We start from the raw sequence: 24,807 nt of genomic DNA on the forward strand, positions 1-24,807 counted from the left end.
GAACAGTAGTCAAACTCAGGGTGGAAACACATTCCTATATTCCTATATCCCGTCTTTTTGAGTGATCGTAGTTTTATATGATTCTGGCACAACTTCGCTCTGAAGACAGCGTGACCAAGTAGGTCATTAATCTCCTTTCTTCGTTTTCGTGGCATTCTGGGGATTATAAGAAATAAAGAAACGAGTCTCTATCGGAATAACGATCTAGGTTGCGTTTAACTCCGACAAGTGTATCTCGTTGCTCACACTTGACGCCGCTTTTGAAATCGACAAGTCTGTCTCGGAGGAAACGGTGAACTGCTGAAAAATCCTCATTTCATCTCTAAGCTCGACGCACTAAAATGTTAGATGATGCAAAAATAGAGGATTATCACGGAAGTATGAAATGAGAGGATAATCTCACGAAGATTCTGGATGTACAAACCTACAGAACCTTTTCTACATTGCTGGAGAGCAAAGATATTAAATTTCATTCTCATGTTCTGGTATAGATAAGTACCTTAAAATTGTAATTCGGAGCTTAGTTGGATCTACTGAAGTAGCCTCGACTAAAAATGCTCTCATTCAGTTCGATTTATAAAAGTAAAACAGCTTATAACGGGCAGATACGGAGAGAGATTTTCAATCTATGTTTCTCTTCAGACTAAAGATAAAGGCGGTACCCTACAGAGGCAGAGCAGGGTTCATGTAATGATGCCGTTGTCAGAGTTTTCATCACACAAAGACACTGTGCAGGCATGATACGTTGTATGTAAAATAAGGTATACATCACCTCTTAATAAACTGTGAAAAACCAAATCATGTGCCAATGACCTGCGCTATTTGGGGCTCTAAGAACATCGCCAGTTTTAGAGTTTATGAATGCTTCCCCAGACAAACGTCAAGTGAATAGCCATAGTGCTTTCAATTCAAAATTACGACAAATAGGGCCTACGCTGCAGTTATCAGAAACCAATCAGAAAATCACATACATAATGTGCCCTATGGCGCAAAACATGTCCTCAACGGTTTAAAATTTTTGTTGATTAAATTAAGAGCTCAGCATCTATAGTTAGCTGGAGCTCAGCCACGCCGTAACAGAGCTTATGCATACTCGAAACAAACTTCGAAAATATTACAGCCTGACCTGGAATCCTGTTACGGAACAACAGCCTTAATAAGCAAATTATAAAAAAAATTGCAGTTCCCAAGTTAGGTGTCTGGGGGGAAAAGATCGGAAACCTCAGAGTGTAATATAGATCCATTTTGAAGTTTACCAAGCGATTTAAAAAATTCCTTCAATGAACAAACCTATAATTACAAAAGGAATTCTGAAAGATAACGTTGAAGTCTTCGATGCTCATTTTGAAGACTATTTTTTTCCCTAACAGAGTTTCGGCAGAAGATGCTTTCATGCAAACAAGAATCTGAACAGAAATGCATTGATTCCCCTTACAAGAATTTGTTTCGCCTGCTTTATCATGCTTTAGTGTCCTAAGATTTGGAAAATTACAAATACTTTTTTCTTACCTAAACCAGGAAAGTATCAGACGAAGTCTCCTTTAAAGTCTATCAGTTTCCTTTCAGAACTGAGAAAAATCGAAGGAAAACATTTGCTCAGCGGACTTACGCCTATATCTCACTACTCTCAGATAATAAATATGGTTTCCAGTAGAACTTAAATAAGACCAAGCAATTTGCGAGATTCATAGAGTTCCTTGGAGCTGCCACTCATAACGTGCGTTACACAGCACTCCTTATGTTAAATGTGGTTAAGGCTTTCAATCACGTCTGGCATAACTGACTCCTTTACAACTTTGTAACCATCTTGTGTGACTTGTGACTATTTTCTCAACACAGAAATTATATTCATATCCTTTCTTAAAAATCGCACATTCACTCTCATAAAGAGGGAAGTCTTCTTACAGCCAAGATTACAGCTGAAGTTCCATCTCTCAGGGCCTTTTTTACGTGACAGATTTCTCATGGGCACAAAATGATTCAAACCAATTGCCCGCCTGCTAAGCAGACGATACGGTTACAGCTATCATGTCTTGTACACCAAACGTAACAGTGAAAAACCTGGAGCTCAAAATCAAGGACTTCAAAACCTAGTGTAGAAAGTGATGAATCCTGATAAATTAGAGTAAATTCCAACTACTCATCGTATGCAGGTGCAAACAACGTGTCGATGTTATCGAGAAATAACATCCGTTCGATAAAAAATTTCTTATGTTGCATGTGAAAAATACCTGGCAGTTATACTTGACTGAGAGCTCAATGAACTGCGCATTATAAATACAGTCCGCAAAGCAGATATGATCATTTATAAACTTATGCACCTTCTCAGCTATGAATTTAGTTTAGATTTAGTGCAAATGGTAAAATCTGACTGCCTATTTATCTTTCGATCATAAGCTCCGCAATTTCCTATCTGGTTATTGTTTACCATAGGCTTCTGCATAAACTTCGAATAATATTAAATAAGATAAAATAAGGTATTAAAGATTATCACTATTGCAGACATGTTCATTAGAAATTCTACATTGCATAGGGATCTAGACTTCAGTGGTATTTCAGAACATCTCAGAAAAAGATAACAATATGTTTTTTCTTCAACGCCTTGCAAACCTACAACTTTCCGGAAATCATTAATTACGTCCCCGGTACATTCCCTGACAGGGACAGAAACGTAAGATTGTTTGGCTTCAACTTTTAGGAGATAAGTTTTGTCATTTAATCGCTGGAAGAACTTGCAGTATGTGAATGTGAACTTCTTAATGGCAGTGATATTATTTGCATCTAAATTTCATTTAAATAGGAAATTTCGGTTAAATGTTATTTACCGGAACGCTAAATAAACGGTTAAATGTTATTTACCTGTCTCCTTGTATCTTCAGCAAATATTTAGTTGTCTCTTCCTCGCTGGACAAAAAAATTAGTAGTGTCAACTACCAATTATTTCACTGATATTCTGCTTACTGTTTTCAAACCCAGACCTCAAGTATGCATATTTTATCAGCAAACTTTATACGCTTTTCCCTGCTACATCATGCGTTGCATTAAATGTCGTAGATCTATTTATGTACTTTTCATAGAAGCAAATGGCCTCTTATGTACAAAGTTCATCCTCCTAGAGTAAACTTTTCTGAAGATTTGATACTGTATGTTGCCAATCAATGCGTAATATGTAACTGGAGAAGTGAGACAGACCTCTTGTAACCATGAGGTCTACAAGGCGTAGTATCGTTTTGCAATGAAAACTGAGAATATCTTTCCTCCCAAATTGCAGAAACATAGTTTTCTTTACAAAATTTACTCAATGAGCTATTTTGACTGCATCCAATGAATTATGCCTACATTTTATCTTCAGTGTGAAAATTTGCCAATTAATGTTTTTAAGTTTCGCTAACTGCAATTATTTCTTTGATTGAAATCGTTCAAAATTATGTGACCAATTTAACCCAAATTTATCAAAAATGACAAACACCACAGTACAAGAATTAAAACTGATAATGAACTAGTTCATCTAGCCCTTATATAAAAGCTTCCTGAGTTAATGAAACTGTAATGAACTTATAAAACTAAACTATACAAATTATACAATGATTGATAATATTAATGAAACTTAACTCTAGGGGTAGAAATTATAACCGTATGGCATTTTACTCTTACATCTGAGAGTGTTTGGGATATTGTAACCTCTGCAGCAAGTTCTGTGGATTCTAAGTTTTAGGTGGCACTGATTTCCTTTGACGAATTATCATAATGGAAGTGAAATTTATAGGTTCATGCAGAAAGGAACTCAATAACATTTAATTTAAAACTTTAATGAACCTCTGCTTGAGAATTAACATAAAAATACTGATTATAATCCACTTGACTATGCTAAAAGTCACCTTCAGTTTTACTATAAGAGGAACGCAATTTAACTCGCTAAGCTCTTAAACTTAGCTTTCGACGGAACTTCTCCGGAATCAACAAATATTTTAGTCAACATTCTGTGTTATATAATCATTCGCTCGCTTTTTTCATCCACTTTATTCAATACTTCATGTTAAATAGCATGTTTTTCTTAAAAACTGTGTTCTGAAATACACTTATGATATACAATATTTATATTTTTGTTATGTATTCCGTTCTGTGTCTCGTATATACCAATGGTTCACATTTAATAAATGAATCAAGTAAAGTAGCCTGCGATGACTGTAGTTTTGTTTAATGTTTTAATAAAAACACAGGAAATTTAAATTTTTATCCCACAGGAAGATGTCTTAGGAATTTTTTTTTTTTTTTTTTTTTGCATAAATATAGCTACGCGAGAGAAAGATCTATATTTAGCTACATTCCTTGTCTCATGTGCTCAAAATTATTCCATACGCCATTAAGCAGAATACCATGGGTTATATAAATATCTCAGACTCAGTCTATTGAAATTTAATGTTCAAGCTCAATTCAAGTTCTCCAATGCAGATTTCTAGCGCATTCATTTTATGTTAAAAAAATTAACGAAGCCATTTTAGTTGAGAATTTCTTTTTAAGGAAATATTAAAATTTTAGAATATTTAACTAATGAAGTTCAGGTTTTGTATCCTTAAAATCAATGTATAAGTTTATTATTATTTTGGATAATCGTTATTTTATGATTTAGATCCATATTGTCACTTCTCTTTTCTTTCCTTAGCAGAATGCAAATTAGTTTTAGAGTATTTAAGGTGAGAGTTTTAGACTGTAAGACAAAGCGTGTTTCTGCCTTTCGAGGCCACATTACTAGAATTCTCTTGCTCAGGTAGACTAGATTATAGATAAGGTTTCTAAATTTAGCTAACATTCCAGTTGCCGACATTTAAATTTTGACATCGGTGAGAAGTTTGAACCAACTTCGTGTTAAATCAATCGGATATTAGATTTAGTTTTAATTCTTTGTCTGTTGTTTTAAATTTCATCGCTAAAATTTTTGATAGCTTATATGAGCACGGAGAAATGTCTTTACGCTCAAGTTCTGATTTAATAAAAAGGTTTGTCTTAAAGCCTTTCCAAGACTGTCACTTCAGACCAAGCAATAATTTGCATCCAGTCTGTTAGGAGTTTGATGACAATTTATGCTACCCAAACAAGCCAGACTCTATAAATGATTGTCTTTTCCTTTGAATTAGTTAAAAGTAGTTTAAATCATATAATTAAAAAATGGCTGATTCCGGCTGATTTTTGAGTATTACAGGACAATATTTATAACTACTAGAATTATTTTCATTTTATTACTTTAATTAATAGGATATAGTAATTAATGAGATATTATTGATCAGTAAGTTATCTTATTTAGTAAAATAATTCTTCAGTACGATAAGGGATAGGAAATTAGGACTTTCGTATGGGTCTAAAAATAATTAGTAAAATAAATACTTACAGCAGTTAAACAGTAAAACTGCTGAACAAGTTAGGCAAGTTGGCAACTCGCCAGGCGTTCAAACCCCTGCAGTCGGGATAGTTGCATTGAAAATTTCATGGTTTTCCTCATGTGCAAATTAATTACGAATCAAATTCCTTTAAAATATTTTCTACGAAGCCATTACTTCCCTTAGCCGTCGAATGCTTTGATATAGTCTAAATAATGTAATCCTACATAAAAGAGCTTGTCAGTTTCAATCATAAAATATAATTCGTAAAATCCTTATTTAAAAGAAAAAATTTAAAGAAATATTGCTTTCATCACGTCTACAAACTGATGAGTTATGTGATTGTGTCGCCTAGCATGTCATGTCGTTTGTGTTATATGCCCTTCTTCGTTTATTCGTAAATGCGAGATCTGAATTCATGCAAAACAATAAGCTCGCGAAATGTATTACCAACGCACTTCAGGAGACCGATGCCTAACAGCTAAGATAATTTTAAAAAGCAACGAACATGAACAAACAACACTAGGATAAACGTCATTGCTGATGATCGCGTTTGTTTCAAACGCAGATAAAATGAGAAAAAATATATCAGTATTTACGTGCGTAAAATAAATCACTGATTTGTGTTGAGAGTTCTAATAGTGATCAACCGTCAACGATCTTGAACTTAAATGCCTCTTTCCTGCAGGATTTAGGGCATTGACTAGTATCTTTTTCACCCCCATTTTTTATCATTTCATCCTACGTGTCGCGATTGTAAACATGGCGGTGTTCACATCCGTGGACAGGAATTCAATTCACGCTACGATGAGTTAAGAAAGCAAGGCAAGTTGGCGAAGATAATTACAGCATTCGAGAGCGGAGTTTTGTTTCTGTGCGCTTTCTCTTTTTATTTTGTAGGTCAAATATGGCTTGTGTGCTCTTCGCAATAGTTTCCCTTTCTCACTGGAAAACCTGTTGAATAAAGTAAATAAAACAGTGCAGTATAAATTCCAGTAGTATTAAAAATTTGGTACTTACGTACTATGACGACTACCTTGGCAACATTTGCCGATAAAAATCTTTATTGCCGTTTTTCGGCTTATGTTTATAAATTCTTTTAAAAATAAAAGCCCTAATTATAAAGGAACAAAAACTTAAAAACCCAAAATACCAAATATATTTATATACATATTATAAATAAACGCGTATATATATATTAACTATATACTAAATACCAATTAAAAAAATTAAAATTAACTACTAGAATTATTTTCATTTTATTACTTTAATGAATAGGATATAGTAATTAATGATATATTATTGTTTTAATTAATAGGATATAGTAATTAATGAGATGTTTAAAAGAAAACGTTGAAGTTAATTGTGAGGAAAATGGCGGGAAATAGTTTTCAAAATAGCATCGAAAGGCGTTTCTTGTTATTTTCCGCCAAATAAATTCAGCTGAATGGGTATCCAAATGATGGCGGCTTGTCCCATGTTGTCGCTTGTTCCTTCATTTTGCGGAATTCCACATCTTTTCAACATGTTGAGTATGAGTCTACGCAGATGGGTCAACAAACTTGTATCGATGATTCACCTTAAAATGTTCAAAACCGGCAGCAATGAGCTCCTCTGTTTGATATCCAGGCTACGAATCTGACATTATTGTTGAGCCTTCAGCAATTTTATTATGAATTTTATGCATTAATATTGTTGCCTTCCGGTCTGGAACTCTGACGAGAAATGTTTCTTTTGTCTCCCGGTAAATTCCACTAAAGACCCACTGTTGTGGCAAGATACGACCTTGATTATTCTTTCGACGCGTAAAAAGGCTTTCGTTAATTTCGACAATAATTCCGGGCACTCCAATTTTAATATTTCGATTATCCTCCACACAAATCCTTCACACACACTTCACGTATATATTTATTTCAATCAATAACAGTCTTATCGGATAAATCCAACTGATGTTTGCACCATTTAATGGAAGACTGTTCATATGCCCAAAATAAATTAAATTATCATTTAAATCTTCAATTATAAAACTTCATACCATGGCCGTTTTCACAAACGCGTTCTTTGTGTAAAATTCCAGTCTCTCTGAAAACTCTATCGCTTCTTCATTTGAAGGATGTTGGAAAATGTTGATATCCATTGGGAAAAAAATAATCACAAAAGTTTAACATGTTTAACTTAAACGGAATAATCCGCGTAAATGTAGCAAAAAAAAGGTGTGGTAATAGCAAGTGAGGGACTAGTGCGCAATAATACTCTCTATTTTAGCGCCCTCTATAATCTGTGTTAGGATTAACCTGTATAACCTGTAAGGGTCGTCAGTTTTGGCGAGATATCTGGTAGTCATCATAGTACGTAAGTACCAAAAAGGTTATTATGTGGGTAAGTATTTTAATCCATGTTTTAAATCTATTAAAATACAAGAGTTGTTTTTTAATATCAACTAGTTTAACTACTGGGAAAACTGAAACAAAGTTATTGTTGTTACCAATCTGAATGACCAATTGTCGTTAACTATTATGCACGTTCCTATATCCCAATTCTGTTGCCAAAACAAATCTCAAAGACTTAGGAATTTGAAACTGATGAGTAGTCACACAGGAATATACTGATGAACGAAAATTCTGATTGCCATAAAAACAGAAGCTGAAATAAAATGTGCTGACGTGTTTGGATCGTTTTTGTGACATTTCTGCATGCAAGATTTCCGCTCAAACCGAAATCATGGGCATTCCGGCTTAAAAATATTCAGTGATGGACAAATTATCATAGCACTGTAATTCTGTGGCACTTCCTCACAGAATATCACTCTTCTTGATTATATTTCAATGAACTTGGAGATGTGACGTTAATTATTTACTTTAGCAAAATTTTAGGCTAGTTGGAATGCGCAGATATAGATTTTAACGATATCTTTAAATTACATATTGTTAACGTGTATTTCTGTAAAGAATGATAAATACTTTTGTCGAACCATTAAGTTTGTTTCGGAGCAGAAAAAAGAAAAACGTGCAGTTTCTCAGCGGAATTCGAATTAAGGTCTTCCGAATGCTAGCTAGACGTGCTTCCAATTATGCAACGAAGGAACGTAGTAAGGAAGAAGAAGAAGAATCCCTTACATCTTAAATCTGCCCTTGCAAGCATTCGTAATATTCCTTTATTCTTTATTTAGGCTACAGATAGGCAGTAAATTACTGGCATGTTTAAAAATTACCAACGCGTTTTCCTCTTCGTCTTTGAAAGAAAAATTTAGAAAGTATTTTATAAATCCTAAAGAGATCAGTCTATTGTGTCCAAACCCCAAAGTATCATTTATCGTTATCAGTTGTTAATTATATTCCAATTCAGAGATGAGAGATGGAACATTTAAACTCTTTTTATATCGTTCGTTGCTGAGTTAATTAGATACTTTTAATCTTCTTGCACATTTGAAGTATTGTCTTGACTTTCTGCCTTTCTTCCCAGAAAGATTTAAATCTGCATTATCGATTTGGTAGTCGTTAAATTTCAAATGTTTGCATGATATTTGTGAACTTCAGAATGAGGCCTTTGCATAAGTATGTTGAGTTTGTGATTCAACCTTTCTAGAGTATTGTTTGTTCTATGCTCCTCCTATTATATTTTCATATTTTTGTAGGAATAGTTTCGTTCTCCAACTAATGATTCAACAAAATTTCAATAACTTCTCTTAATTACATTCCATTGGGCAACCTGTAGGGTAGGCTGCTGTAAGCCTTTATTAGCCTGATATGTCCAAAAGTTTGTGTCAATGTTCTGCAGATCTTACTAGCCCTCTGAGCGACACGGGGTTTTGAATCTGTCATGAAGACCTGTATCTAAAGAGCCTTTATTAGCTAAATTTGTATATTTACCTATTTTAGTATGTATTTTCATAAACTTATTCATTAAGATTACATTTATATTATTAATGAAAGTAAGAAAGCAAAATATCTTAAATTATAAGCTAGTATATACCAAGTAGCAAAAAAATTCATGACCGGATAAAGCCGTCCCTGGCGCTCAGAGGGCTAGACTAGAAACGAGTTATCGCTTTAGTCTGAAACAACGATGAGTCCTAAGAAGGTTAAAATAATCCTTTTATTTATATTTTAAATGAACAATAGAAGGTTCTACTTGTGCGACAGACGAACCTCTTTTACTTGTGGGTATTTAAAGTAACGTGCGGTAAAAGTTAAATTCGAATATAAATAACAGAAAAGAAAAGTTAAAGTTAAGATGAAAATATGTGATTAATTAAAGTAAATTACTAAATATCTTCTGTTACTAACCAGGCTTCATCAACAAATTGTCAAGGTTTTTTTTGCCTCCCCACCTTTTTTTTTTCACGGGGGCATTATGGCGAAACCTATAAAGGTTACTTGTCTAAGATGAAGGATACTTTCGTGGAGTATGTTTCAGGGAATCTTACTCGTATTCCCGTTAGATATGTAAGAAACCACCACAACTCACTTGAAGCCAATTGCTTGGGTTTGAACCTGGATCAAACTGTCAGTGTTGAGCGGTTAAACTATTTGGCCGTTCATATGAGATTGTTGAGGAAGGTACACTAATATTCTTCATATTCTGACACTTAGTTTAGGTTTTGTTTTATTTTACTAATACGGATTTACTTTACCAATGGCCTGTTCGCGTGGCCAAAGCACATGGGTAAACTGGTAAATATTCCTTGATGGTTATGCTGGGAAAAACGTATGTCATATGGCACTAATTGCTCCCATTATAATGTGTTCCAAACTTCAACATATCATATAAATCTTGAAGAATTTTATTATAAAGCTCCTTCCTTCTACGAGACATCAGAATATATCCTCTAGCCGCTACCTTATATTTGTTCACTGAGTTACCCATTAAGCCTGCATGCAAGGGATACAACTGAGGACACTACTTGCTACTACTTTGGAATATTACATTCATGAAATTATTTGTGCTAAATTTCAAACTGTAAAGTTAGTATCAACAGTTAGCCGCCCAGTATTTCTTTGCATTCGTATAAAGGAAAGCTAGTAAAGTTAAGTATCAACAATTAGCCGCCCAGACGGTATAATGGTTAGGGAAGCCTGACTGCGATACCGAAGAACTTGGGTTCGAATCCGGAGAAGGCATGGTTGCAACTGTCCGTCCCTTCATAGAAGAGAATGGTGGCTCACCTATTAGGTGACTCCATAATAAAGAGAATACCACATCTGGCCTTGTATAGATCAATGGACTGTGTTACATTGTAACTGTTCACAATCTGCCATTGGAAAAAAAAGTATCAACAATTAAATCATCAGTGTTTTCTGGTTCTCACGTGGTGCCTTGAACTTTGCTTCGTATTCGTCAAATAGCTGACTACTTAAAATTTTGAGATGTTGGGATATTGATTGTAAAGTTATAACTCTTGTAACACAATCCATTGACTTCATCATTAGATTTATTTTTTAATTGAGGCATTTCCTTTTTACTCGTTTACGCGCTTTCGATAACTGATTTCTGTTTCACCTATATGAGACTTATAAACATGTTCTATAGCTTTAAAAAATTACTTCATTTTGCATCATTATAAACCTCTGAATCCTTTAATTTCCCTTTATTACATCTCCAAGCAGTACTTTAGAATTTGCGTTAACACGGAATTACAGATAACGATAACACTTGTGAACTGTACATAGTTTCATTTCAGATGTTGCAATAAGGGTGAAAACCCTTTTACATAAATTCCTTAAAATAAACGTTCGAAAAGATTCAAATACACTAACACTATTTAGATCAGACGTCAGAGCAGGAACGAACATTACAAAAAAAAATCGTGTGAAGGATCATAGCTTGATAGATTGTCTCTGAATATTCTTAAGTGTTAGATCCACCAATGGTGAGTGGATAAGATCGTTGAACACTGATCGTTCGCCTATTCAGATCCCTGTTAAAGGCTATGATTGGGTGGGTGTTTTGGTTTTTGTGCAGGTGTCGCCATGTAAAAAGCAAATACTAGATAATTTTTATTATAAAGTGCCGCGAAGGCATTCGTATACTTAATAACTCTCAAACGGCTTAGCGTATTTAAACAGCAAACAATACCGTTAATATTATTCCAAATTACTTCATTTCAGCGGTTTAAAAAAAAGCAACCACTTGAAAACAGTTTCTATTAAGATTTAACAGATCATAAACTTTTGTAATTTGATAGTACAATAAACGAAATAACATTAATATAAAATTTATGTTTTAAAATTATTTACTGTATAAACAATTATTTTCTAAATGTATATCCAAATCAAACAAAGGCTACAACAATTTCAGTAACGTATAAATAGGATGATCGGAGCAACAACTAACGGCTGGCGCTATCAGTTCATAAGACCACTAGAGCTTAATACTGTAATTTATTAGAAGCTTTGTGAAAAAAACGTCTAATTTCATTACGTTATCAGTTTAGATGTTATCGGATCATTTCAAACTGAATTTTAGCGTGCTTCAGAAATGCTTAACGCATGGAAGATTAACATCAAATCCTCTCTAAACCTCTTGTTTAACATGGTAATTTTCAGAGCTCCGGTGATATTTCGTCGTCCGTGTCACATACTTCATGTCAGAATTCTATGCTTTTATATCATTGTAATGGCATCCATCGCATTTTGACACATAGATAGCTTTTCTTCGTCTTGTATTTAATCTGATTATATTTCTGTGTGTTTAACAATATATTGTTTGGTTGTTCCTTAAAAAAACTTCCTGGACATGAATATATATTACTGCGGAGATAGAATTCTGTATTGAATTGGCAAAACCGAACGTTAAAATAAAATACAAAAATATGAAGCTATTTCTTTTAAATAGAATACATCCTACTTTATTTGCTGAAATATTACAGGCCTTCAAACAATAGATGTAAATAATTTTACTGAAATATTTTTACTTGAAATCTCCAAATAAATTATGTTTAGTTAATGCTTTAAAACCATTAAAATAGTTAAAGGAAACATGAAAAAAGAGAATGGACGGTATTATGGTTAAGAAAGACTGACTGCCAGCCCTTAGCCAAGGATTTGGTTTCTACTCTCATGCAAAGCTTTGTAATATATGTTTTCACTTCTCCCCTGTTTGTGGATACAATATCGGTCACCCTAGACGAAGTTCGCGATAGTGAGGCAGCTTAAGAACCAACGAGTTCGTCCATAGTATTGAAAGAATACTTTACAGTAAAACGAAGAGTGTGTACGTTTGTACGCCGCATTGCGGAAAGATGGTGGCATTCGTTTTGAATACGCTTCTTACACCCGAACATAAGCATCTAGAATCCCAAATTTTGAATTTCGAATTTTTAAAATTTATTTTATGTTTTATTATTTGTTAAAGTTTTGTTTGACTAAGTTATATTTACTGTTACTTCAAGTTACAGGAATCACACATGCCACTTTGTTGTAATATTAATATTCTCACTATAATATCATTAGAAAATTTTTTCGCTTGATTGCTACCGAGATACTGTATTTCCGTTTATTTATTTTAATTTGGTAACGAAAATTTACATTAAATTAAATTGATTTATTTTATTACTTTGTGATTTTATTTAATTGATACACTACGGGTAATATGCTGAACGCAATAAATGAAAAATTCGAAGTTAAAAAAAAAGTAAATATAGACTTTACAACTTAATTGCCAATAGTCTTGAAAGATGTGATTAATAAAGTGTAATGTTTCCGCTGAAAGAAAATAGAGTTTTTTTGTTTTCAAAGTTGAGTTTTTGTCTTTCTTTTAGGTAGAAAAGTAATTAATTTGATTATCACTGTCATGAAAATTATATCGGATATTAATATATTAACTAAGTAATATATTTAAGATATTCACTTACAGTAAGAAGATATATTCCGACCAAATTATCTGTTCTACAAATTTTAAAGGTAAATAATCATCATTATTTTCTGTAACGGAGAGAAAATTTTCTAAGAAAACTCAAACATAAAAAAAAATTAATCTCATTGAAAGTAGATTTTTGTTCAAACAATTGAAATTTCAAAAGACAAACGAGATCTTTTCAAATTAAACGAATAGTGCTACTAATGTCATGCGTTTTTCCTCGCTGTTTTGTTAATATGACAATTTTATTCTTTTATATAATACCGTGCAATTCCAATATAATAAAATATCACCAAAATTTATTTTTTGTTGTTACAGTATGCATTTTCCTCTTAATTTAATTAAAATTACTAAAGTTCGAAGCATAAGTACGTGGAATAACAAGACAGGCCTTTTCTTAATTTGTTTAATGGAACTTAACAATCAGAGCAAAAACATTTCCTAAATTACGTAATATGAAAGAAATATCTAAATCAATATTTAATTGCAAGAGAAAAAAGGTCATTGAATGATACACTGTGACCTTTAAATCACAAATGTAAGAATACGAAGACTTTTAATATATACATTAAAAAAGTAGATATGTTCAGACAGTTTATTTTTATTTTCACAGTGTTTCTTAATTACACGCATAGCTCTAATGATCTCAGGTTCGATGACCCGAAGTTTAATCGGACACTTTCCCACTCTGGTAATCACAGGGCTCAGAATATAATAAAGCAATTAGATCTAAAAAAGGCTGCCATATACTATCAGTCGTATGGTGACATTCTTGTTATGGTGCCAGTTATATAAAGGCACAAATGCTTGGGACGGTCATTAAAGTCATGCTTGGGAAATTTAGATCTATTATGAACTGGCCTATTATTTCAGAAAATTAAATGAATTTTCATTAATTGTAAGCCGAATTCCTCAGAGTAAAGCTAGTTTCCTCATTTTCCTTAGATAAAACTGCATAACCAGTTTTCTGGATGAAATTGTCTTATAGCATCCCTTCTCATATCATCGTTTTCAAAAGTGTATCTTTTCAATAGCAAGATTTCTTAAAACAAAAAGCAGCAGCAGATGATATAGCTTTGATGTATTTAAATCTTTAAACGATGCAATTTATTATCTGATTTCTGTTAAGGAAGCATGTATTTATAAGCCTCATAATTCAGGCAGAAACGTGTCTGACGAGACACGCCGACGAGATTTGAACGAGAGTCTTGCGGCGAAACAAAGGACATAATTTTTTATAGGATGTGTCTCTGAGAGATGGTTCATTTATCTTTCACGTTATAAAGCATATGCCTGATCAAGACAGTTTAAGAAAAATAGCTACTTATTAACAATATTGTGGTACTTGTAAGTGGCATCAGCTTCCTGTTGGATTTTAGCTTTGGCTGATTCGCAATTTTTTATCCTGTAATTCATTAAAAGAATGAAAGAAACTTTGCTAAAGTTAAACTAGAATCTGACAAACTTATTATATGTCTCAAGTAAACGATGCGTAACAGTAAAGAAATTGTGCCAAAATGGGATTAAATGATATTTATGAAAATATTCTGCTGTTATTCATAACAGATCGTATGAAATAAGTACAGTTACTCTGCGTTATTCTTGATTTAAATTTTTTAGAAATTTACTCTCTGAAGTTTTTTAACTGATATAATATTGAATATAAATATCAGATATAAGGCAAATGTTTTCAGTCTTGTGTACCTCATTTAACCCCTGGAAATATGTATATAATTGGTTTGTCTTTACTATAGATTCGTCACACTGTAGTCATAGCCAAACAATGAGAATAAAATAAAAAATATATCTATATACCCGTGATGAAGTGTCATGCTCCTCCGTCCGTACTTTTCACAATGCTTAACACTTCCAATCAGACGGTGGTTCAAATTCCGGGGAGGCCACTGTGGGGTTTTTACTTTTCATGGCCTTTGGAGAACCTAAAAGTCTTTACAATACAGATAATTTAAATTTTACACAGATAATTTAAATTTTGTATTAAAAAATTTTATATATCGAGCAAAGTAAAAAATCATATAAAGAGTTTAACAAATAAGATAAAATAATAAAGAGTTTTCTGCGTGACGCTTGTTTGAGTTTCTATAGGTTGGGGGTTAATCTGCTAAAGTACAAGTCCTCTTTAATATCTAGACTGTACTTAGGGTATTAGTCAAAAGGAGATTTGCTTAAAATATAAAATATTGCGACTTTAAGCTTCTAGTGGTACGCTGACATATAAAGTGTTATAAATGCAGAATAATATAAAAAATTACAGTACAGTATAAAATCAAGCACTTAATAAGCGACCCATTGAAATGGGCAGCAAAATCAATTAACCAGGCAATGATGGTGGTAGCATCAAATCAGAGTCTTAGAAACAAGAGTGGGAGGGAAGAACTTGCACTAAATATTTTAATCATTAAATCAAGATAAACAAATTTATACTACGATAATTCAAGCAAGAAATAAGGAATCAACGTCTCAAATTCGATCACTTCAAGGAAGGAAGGCTGCATCAGATAAACCAGAGACCCAGAAACCCAAATGTTGATTCTTTGAGGTTGAGTTAGTAAAAATGATATTGCTGGTCAGTTAACACAGCAGGAGAGCTAAAGTCATTAAGGTCATGTCGTGAAGCACAAATCATTGCTTAGTAAATATTATTCGAATCTGTTGGCAGACTCTAGGCAATTATTTGGTTCGAACGAATTCATTACAACTAGGGATTTATTAAATTTGGATTTCAGTCCAAAGCCAGGCTTTTACACCAGCACTTAAATGAACCCCTTCTGGGTATGTAGGGGTAACTCACTGTTTTCGCATTCAGGAGAAACGACTTCCACCGTAAGCAGAAGTTGAGAAATCACAGAACTGAATTGCTTATGGCAACAAAACCCTGTTGCCAAACTTGAAGTTTCAAATTTTATCCATTTCTGGATTAAATAATTTTCATTCATTCCCTAGAAAATGTACGAGTACTTAATGCCCTTGTTTCGGGTCGTCTGTCTATGAAGAAAGAAATTGGATTAGATTTCCGGCCAAAATACTATAAAATAAAGTAAATGCTTCCTGTCAGTGCGGCGCTTAGTAAAGGCAGTACATGCCAAAAGAGATCACCAAATTCGTCGATAAGAAAGACCCGCCGAATTATTTGTAGTAAAGAAATTGTGATGGGAGAGCTCCGAATATTGGCCTTTCGAATGTTATTGATTAAAATTAAGATTTCATATTTATGAAGTTATATTCTTACCTTATGTGCCCTCCGTTGGCAAGTATATTATAACCACAGCAGAACATAACGACTGTGATGGGCAAGTCATACCATTATCATGGTTGTATTGTCAATGACCAGCGGCAGGCGAATCTATTTCTTATCCACGATTCTTTCTAGACTAATTAAAAATAGAAACAGTTTAAATAGAAAGAAGGAGCAAGAACGTTATAAAATTAAGATCATATAATAGAGAAAATATTATACCGAATGGATTGCAAAATATACTGTCCCTGAGTTGAAGAAATTAACATTAATCAATTAGTTTTATCGTAGATAAAACTGATAATAAATCAACTTGTTTAAGACCTGCTCCGTTGCCACTGCAGCGTAGTAATTATTTCCTCCCTTTGACAAGGAAAATAATTATGGTCTTTTATTAAGGATAATTTGGAGTTATTTATAATGAGTTACAGGAAGTTTAAAATTCTATATCACTAGTACAAAACTTTATGTTCACAATATCACTGATCATATAATTTTTGCCTAGTTATCTTTGGTACAAAATTTTCGGCTCAGCAAAACTCGCAGATTCAGTTTTAGTGCTCTTAATTTCTTTACATCAAAGAACATTCTGAGTTGTTATTTATAATCATTAATTTTAAATGAGGGAAATAAACAGGTAAGGATTGCTGTGGTCTGGACCACCTCTGAAATTTGCTGAACCTCTATTCTAATCAGACCAAATTTTGTTTTAAAAAGAGCTGGATATGTGTTTTCCTTAAACCATCAAATAAGTTAAGGCAATGCAGATTGATTCTGAGAAAGGATATAATTATATATAGAATGGATGATTTATATAGATGCATTTATAAACAAGATTACTCATAACATAACTATGCATGGAAATTCCATCGAGCGGCCTACGTTAAAAAAGACTACTTTCGGAAAAGAATATCTACGTACAGAAATCCATGTTTTACCTAATTCCTGAAGATTTTCTTAAAACGAGGATGCTCATATTGCACTAGAGGATAGCGATGCGGAATTTTAAACATATTAATTATTCTTTGAATTTAAGAATTAATGTAGAACTCAAAATCGTATTAACGCAACACATTTTTTATGAATTATATATAGTATAAATAATTTCCGAATATAATTTTGATTAAGGTGTTAATTTAATTTATAAAAAATAAAATCGGAGACTACATTAGCAATTATTATTCAGTCATAGCGTTTGTCAACAAAAGGAGTTTGTAAGGAAAATATTTCTTCATCAGAAATGAAACGAATTATAAATAAACAAAGAAAATTAATGTAAGTTCTTTTCTTCTGTAGCAGTAGAAAATATTCTTCCTATAGTGTGTAGGAAATCTTCAGCTAAAACATCCTCGTCAAACAAACAAGGTAGAAAGTACCTTAAAAATGGTTTTAACAGGGAAAGCATTTAGTTCTGCTCTCCGTAGCAATGAAGCTTGCTTTGGAAGTGAAAGCCCCACAGACATAAGATTCCAAAATACTGTTACAAATTTCGTACATGTGTAAATAATTTTAGTCAAATTACATGTAAAATTAGAGAATCTTTTGCAAAATGTAATGTCAAATGCCTTGATAGATTAAGATTTACCGGAAAAATAAGATTACAAGGGCAAGTCTATTTAACATTGATGTAATGTCTATCTCGCTAATCTGGCGAGATATCGCCAAGCTGACGGTAGTTTTGGCAACAAATTTTTTATCAGCAAATTTGGCGATAAATTTTTAAAATTCGCCAAATTTGGCAACCTTTTGGCAACATTTTGGTGTAACTGTAATTGTTCCTGTGTAACTGTAATTGTTCCCTATATGAAACTGTAACCATCTCTGGCTCTTGTATGTAGCTTTAACCGTGTATGCCTTTCAGTAATTTCGAAGAAATGGAAGGTACTAGAGATTTCTTGGAGGCCAGGGAAAACTATATAAGCCCAGTGAGAGCATCAGTTCTCAGTTTTTAATTTAGAAATAGATCTCAATGCGAGCTCTTTGCATGCACTTTGCATTGCGTTCTGTTTAATGTTCTTAGTAGTTTAAAGTAGTAATTACTGATTGTGCTCTGTCATAATGAGAAAATCTGTATGAGTACTTTTGAGGAAAGTTCTAGAACTGTAAATTGTTTCTTTTCTGAAATTTAATTTTATCAGATTATCATCGGTTCTGTGTGCATTCAATCCGTTATGAATCCCTACGCACGCAACAGTATATATCGTGTCCACATATGTTATTAATCGGCATTTATTTTCTCATTTGTTGGTCATAGATATATATTTCCAAATACAAAAGATGTTCAACATTTCGCAAATATTAATGTTGTAACATTTTTAAATGAAAAAAAAATACAATTTTGTAAAATTCATGAAATCTAACATTTTTATACGCTTCCTCGATACTTTTACAATCATTATCACATCAAAACTGTTATACTCATTATAAAAAATAAAACATAAAGTTTGAATCCTATACGACTAAAATTAACCGAGGAATTTAATTTCAAAACTCGAAATTTTTTACATGATCTTCAATTTGCACTGAGGGATTAGTTAATACATAAATTACAATAACACATAGGAATTTTGATTTTTCCTCCTTAAATGCCATTCAATGATATTTTTTCTGTGATTTATTAGAGTATTTGATTGATAACCTTGTTACATTTGATATGCCGAAAAAGGTTTTACACAATTTATAATGATTTCAAATCTAAATATAAGTTATCGGTATTCTCATGATGTTTTATTACTTTAAAATCATGATCTGGAAGCCATAAAAAATTCATCGAACTACAAATGTTTTGATTTTTTCATAAATGTAAATAATACTACGAGTTATTTACATTTGACTACGTGCCAGTACTAAAGCCTGTCAGTGTATATAAGCTATGAGCCCTACTATGTCTTACTTTCTCGCTTCGCCTGTTTATATAACCTTTTTCACTGTAACTTAATTTACATCCTGGCGATAAAATGCGAGGAGAATCGAGGAGTTCAGAAAAAATTCCAAAACGTAAAATAATTGGTTAGTTACAAAACCCCTACAAGTTCAGAGCTGAATCCGGAATATTGAGATATACGTATTACCTTCGGTCTTTAGATACGCCTTTCACTGCGTTGCGTTGAAAGTTGTAAATAATTTAAAGTGTAACTACTGATTGTACTCTGTGATACTGCAAAAAGCTGTTATTTTTGTGGAAAGTTCCAGAACTGCGAAGTCTTTCTTTTGGTAAAATAAATTTTATTAAGCTATGATCGTTTCTGTGTGCATGCAATATATTATGAACCCTCACGCACGCAACAATATTATTTTTGACGTAAATAGATTATATTAAAAACATTTTTTAGGAAAAAAAAGTTATACATTAGACATTGCTTCGATGATGAATTTTGCATCAGTTTGTAGAGACATTAGGTATTTTTTGGAAGCAGGTGTTAAGTCGCGAATTTTAATTATATTAATGTGTTTTAAGTTATCATTATTCTAGTTTTTTTTTGTTTGTACTCATGTATATTTTAATCTGGTAAAAAGAGTTTTCTTAAATTGTTAAAGCCTTATTTAGCTGGTAGTTCTTGAAAGTGTACTGTAACAAAAACAGGAAACGGTTGCAAGAAACACCTGTTTTATGGGTTTATGGCCTTTTACTATCAAGTGGAGGCAGTAGGGTGTTGTCTTGTCGCTTTCTTCGCTGGTGGCCCTTTTTACTAATGGCGCCGTAACAAAAAAAAATCGTCTTCCTTTCGCTTTGTTGTATTTGCAATGTTTCTTTCAGTAAGCTTAGGTAATTGGATTCTCGTACAGCCTAGTTTCCGCTTGTTACTTGGGGGGTTTAGTTCCTACTTTTTTTCTGAGTATAGATGTTGTCTTAATTGTCAGATTTTCTGGTTTTTAATTTGTTGTGGGTGTGTAATTTTCTCAGTTTAGATAAAGTAAATTCTGGCATTGGTGTGATTTTAATTTTATGAATTTTTTGTAAGCCAATTAAATTTTCGGGAGGCGGAGAGGAGAATTTACCCTCGGTGCTTACACCTTGTTAGAATTCATTCTGATTCTAATTTTCGAGCTAAAAGGAAAAGGAAAAAAGAGTGGGGGCTTGTCCCCTTGCGGGTCTTGCTCTCGCGAGCGGCGTGTACCAGCGGGCTCCGGCTACGGTTTTTTCTTTGGAGTCTCATATGGAGTGATTTTGAGCAGCGGCGATGTGAAAGAGAAAAAAAAGCAAACGAGGTGCGTTTTGCCCTGCTGCCGGCTTTGCCGTGCGGCCGGTTGCCGGAGAAAGAGGGCTTGGGTTGCGTATTATTTTGCTCTAGAGGATAATACATTCTTTTCTGCAAAATGTTTAAGAAGTTTTTGTGCGAGATGCAAGGAACATTTTCCTCTCGAGATGTCTGGAGAAATGTGCGCGCGCTGCAAAGATGCTGAGAGCTGATTACTACTATAGTGCGAGATGTATAGAGCAAATCTACCATGAAAATTTAGAACAGATTTTCCCTGTTTACCCGAATCTCCGGATAATCTCTTCGGAACTCGAGAATTTGATATTCCCGAAGTGAATATGCCCGCCGACACTTGCAAGTTCCGGATCGACGTGTAGTTATTTTTTTCCGGATCTTTTGGTTCCGGACGGTTAGACTTTTCCCTGATCTGGCGGTTCATTTTACAAAAAGGACTTCCTCCCGTTTCCAGATATTCTTGTACAGAATGGACTTCAGCGTGAGAGTGTTAGTTAAACTGTAATCAAAGTGTTGGCTCAAGGAAATAGACTTCCTCCCTAACTAGGAAAACTGGACACTCCCCTCAAGGTTGTGTATTCCGAATAATATGTGAGTGAAATTTTTAAGATTATTTTCTCTCTCTCTTAGTATTCCCAAATGCAATAGTGGAACAGTTAATAATGATTTATCTACCTGTTTATATTGTTATTACTTATATAAATTAAATATTACAGTCAGTAAAATTGAGAAATGATTTATTATTTCAAGTGATGGCCAGTTTTGGGATGTTTAAAATTCGTTTCACCTACTGAGTTTGTGAGTCAGAAAATGTTAGTTTCTAATTAATGAGAACCATTTATTTGGAGAATTAAAATATGTTACACCTTCTTAATTTGTGAAAAAAATAATTATTAATTAAATGTTTTAATTATTGTAAGCTGAAATTTTGTGTGACAGATGCGATGTTTTCATAGTAAAAATATGCGGTAAGGGATACTGATCAGTTACTCAAGTATTTACTAATAATATTATTATATTCAAGAATTTAATAAATGTGTTTGATTTAGAATTTTAATTGCACTTGTTTATTTTGTGTGTTAATTTACTTTGGTCTGCCAGGTCCCTCCATTTGTTTGAACCGGGAGGCTTTTTAAGAAACATGGAGTTTAATTGAATTTGGATTACTGTTTTTTCCTAGTGGGCTTCACAACGCGCCCTGTTGTACTACCTCATTACCGCTATACGATCCTTCTTATATTATATGACATATTAATGTTCATATGATTATATATTTTTTGAGTTTTTGTTCGGTACCATGTGAGTTTTAAGGGTTTAAAAGTCATATTTTCAGATATTTAACAATGGTGCCATATATGTTTTCGTTAATTTTGTCCGGCACCATGTGTTAAGTTGAGTTAAAGTTATATAAGTTTAAACGCCCTAATTTTCAGATATTTAACACAGGAGAGATGAAAAATGAGTAACGCCTTCGCCGGGAGTCGAACCACGGACCTTTCGAATACGAGCTCAGCACGCAGACCACTACACCACAAAGGCACGCTAAGAAGGCGGGAGAAATACCTTATAAATTTAAGAACACGAATTTTCGAGATTTACTAAGACCCACGTCACGTTCCCTTTACGCATAGTAAAACACTCTATATTTTTGTAAATTTGGGTGAAGCTGGGCATCATCTCATGATTGTCTTCTTCATTCATATTCTTCTTAAACTCAAATTGAAAACTAATCCTTAAACCATGAAAACTAATAAAAATTAAAGTTAACAAGAAAAAATAAATTTATTGACACTGGGAACAAAATAACGTTTGGAAATGATATTGGTAACACTGACACGAAACTGAGGGTCACAGCAAAGTATTAGTGTATTATTTTGTTGTCGGAATGTAGGCCAAGGAAAGGGCAAAACAATTAATAAATACAATCAATTTTCGATTAATTGAGGGTGGATTAATCTGTCCATATCTAAGAAAAAAAAAAAAAAAAAGAAAGAAAGAAAGAAACGGCGTATGGAAATAGCGGAAAGAATTCAGAAATCTAAAAAATTCATTTTTTAACGCCGCCCCAGAGGTTTTATTAAGGTTTTTTTACGCTCTGGTGTGAACCTCGCAGGTTACAAATCTGCTCTTAGACTCACTCCTACTAACAGTTTTTTTTCTCTTTTTAGCTTTATTATTAAGTATATCTTTATTTGCTCTTACGTCACATAAAATATAAAAGCAAAATCACAAAATATTTAAAAACAAGCTACCTATAGAATTCCCAATTGAGTGTTAGAAATTGCCACACAATTATTTATATTCGATATGTTACTTCTTTGTAAAAGTAGCTACTTGAGCTGTCAGCTGCCTTTATCATCAAAAAGAAAAAAATAATGATTTTAATGAGTGTAACTAGTGTCAGTTCGAAAAACACTTAATATTTCATAGACATATCATGATTTAAATACATTTTGCATCAATCAATCAGATTAAAAAGTAGAAAAACATTTTTAAGAACTACGTTTACTGCTTTGCAGTCACTTGGTTTGTTATATTCAGTAGTAGAAAGACTAAATTTGAAAGTGAAATATATTACGCTTCACTTAATGGCAACATGCTGGTGAATAGAGATGATAAATACTGACGTAACAGCGACACACTGCTGTGAAAGCGAAATTAATGGCAACATGCTGGTGAATAGAGATGATAAATACTGACGTAACAGCGACACACTGCTGTGAAAGCGAAATTTGTGGATTAAAGTTGAAAGATAATTATCCCTTTTTTTGCCGAATGGCAACAGCCTGGCGCAATGCAGATTCTTTATTTCGAACTGTGTTGCGACTTTCGTTTACAAATAGCTGAGCTCGTTACCAAAAATTCGTTAAATTTATATGAAATATGAAATAAATAAGAAACGAAAAAAATAAATAAGAAGTCGAAATTCAAAATTCGGGCTTCTAGATGCCTTTTGTTTCAAGAACTATGTATATCAAGAATTTTGTGGCTCTAGGCGTTGTCATTTTTCCGCAATGCAAGGAACATGCATACATACATACAGTTTCGTCTTAATTATTTAATTAAGAAAAATAATCCATCGCCATAGTATTTGGTGGCATTATTTAGAAATTTGATTCAGACACTATGGATGAGCATGTGGTGCTGAAACAGTTTTTATTTAAAACTCACAAAATAATAATGAACTAAAAGGAGAAAAATAATATTCATATAATTCTATAAGGACAAGAGATTAAATCATTCTATTACAATTTTATATGACGAATGATAGAAGCGTGGAGCAAATTGATGGATTTATAAAGATAATGGTTCATACTATTCACAATTCGATTAATATACTTCTTTATTACGGCACCCAAGCTTTTATTATTCGTGATATAAAACTGTAACTGACTTAAAACAGTAAGTCAAAAATTTGACACAAATTTCAATTTAAGGATAATTCCCGCTCTATCCGATGTTGCAAACAGTAATATTCCATGAGCTTCAATTTGTTCATTAAATGAAAGTGCCAAAATGTCACTTTAAGACAAAATATGTAAAAAAATCTAAATGAATTTTGAAAACATCTGGAGAATAAATTCATATATTAATGTAACAAATGACTTTATTCTCCAGATTAAACTGCTTGAATATGTAGATAAATTGCTGCTAGTATAAGGTAAATAGATATACTAGTAAACGTTTTGTAATATTGTTTGTAAATTATAATAAAGTCTAATCCTCTTTCCCACGTTTCCCCTCGATTTAACTATGATTTTCAGTTAACCGCGAACGTCATTCCCGGTATTACTTTTGTTTACGCGAGCTGATTCTATGTACTTTGATGCAGTTGTTTTCAAAAGAATATCTAAGGCAGAGTTTCTTAATCTGTGGATCGCGACCTCCATGGGGGTCGCCAAAATTTTAGTAGTTATGATATTTATTTAACTTTTTAAATATATTATTATAATTTTACAATTACCAAATATTTTTACATAATGTATCTGAAAATAGACAAAGATAAGACGACACAGACAAAGAAAAAAAAAACGAAAACGTTTCGACGAATTCTTTTTATAATATAAACGTTCATTTCACTTGCTTTGCCCGTGACGGTATCATT

General features: G+C 32.9%; 1 long non-coding RNA gene across 1 annotated transcript in view; it reads right to left on the reverse strand.

Moving 5' to 3' along the window:
• Positions 1–24,807, reverse strand: part of LOC118199933 (uncharacterized) — a 92,715-nt gene that overhangs the window by 31,209 nt on the left and 36,699 nt on the right. The window contains exons 2-3 of the long non-coding RNA XR_004760009.2: positions 16,483–16,624; positions 15,048–15,180 (exon numbers count right to left, since the gene is read on the reverse strand). This is a non-coding gene — a long non-coding RNA (uncharacterized LOC118199933). The remainder of the gene's footprint in view (positions 1–15,047; positions 15,181–16,482; positions 16,625–24,807) is intronic.

Source organism: Stegodyphus dumicola, chromosome 8, assembly GCF_044657685.1.
Source record: "Stegodyphus dumicola isolate Sdum_Otavi_A_Nest chromosome 8, ASM4465768v1".
Taxonomy (NCBI): domain Eukaryota; kingdom Metazoa; phylum Arthropoda; class Arachnida; order Araneae; family Eresidae; genus Stegodyphus; species Stegodyphus dumicola.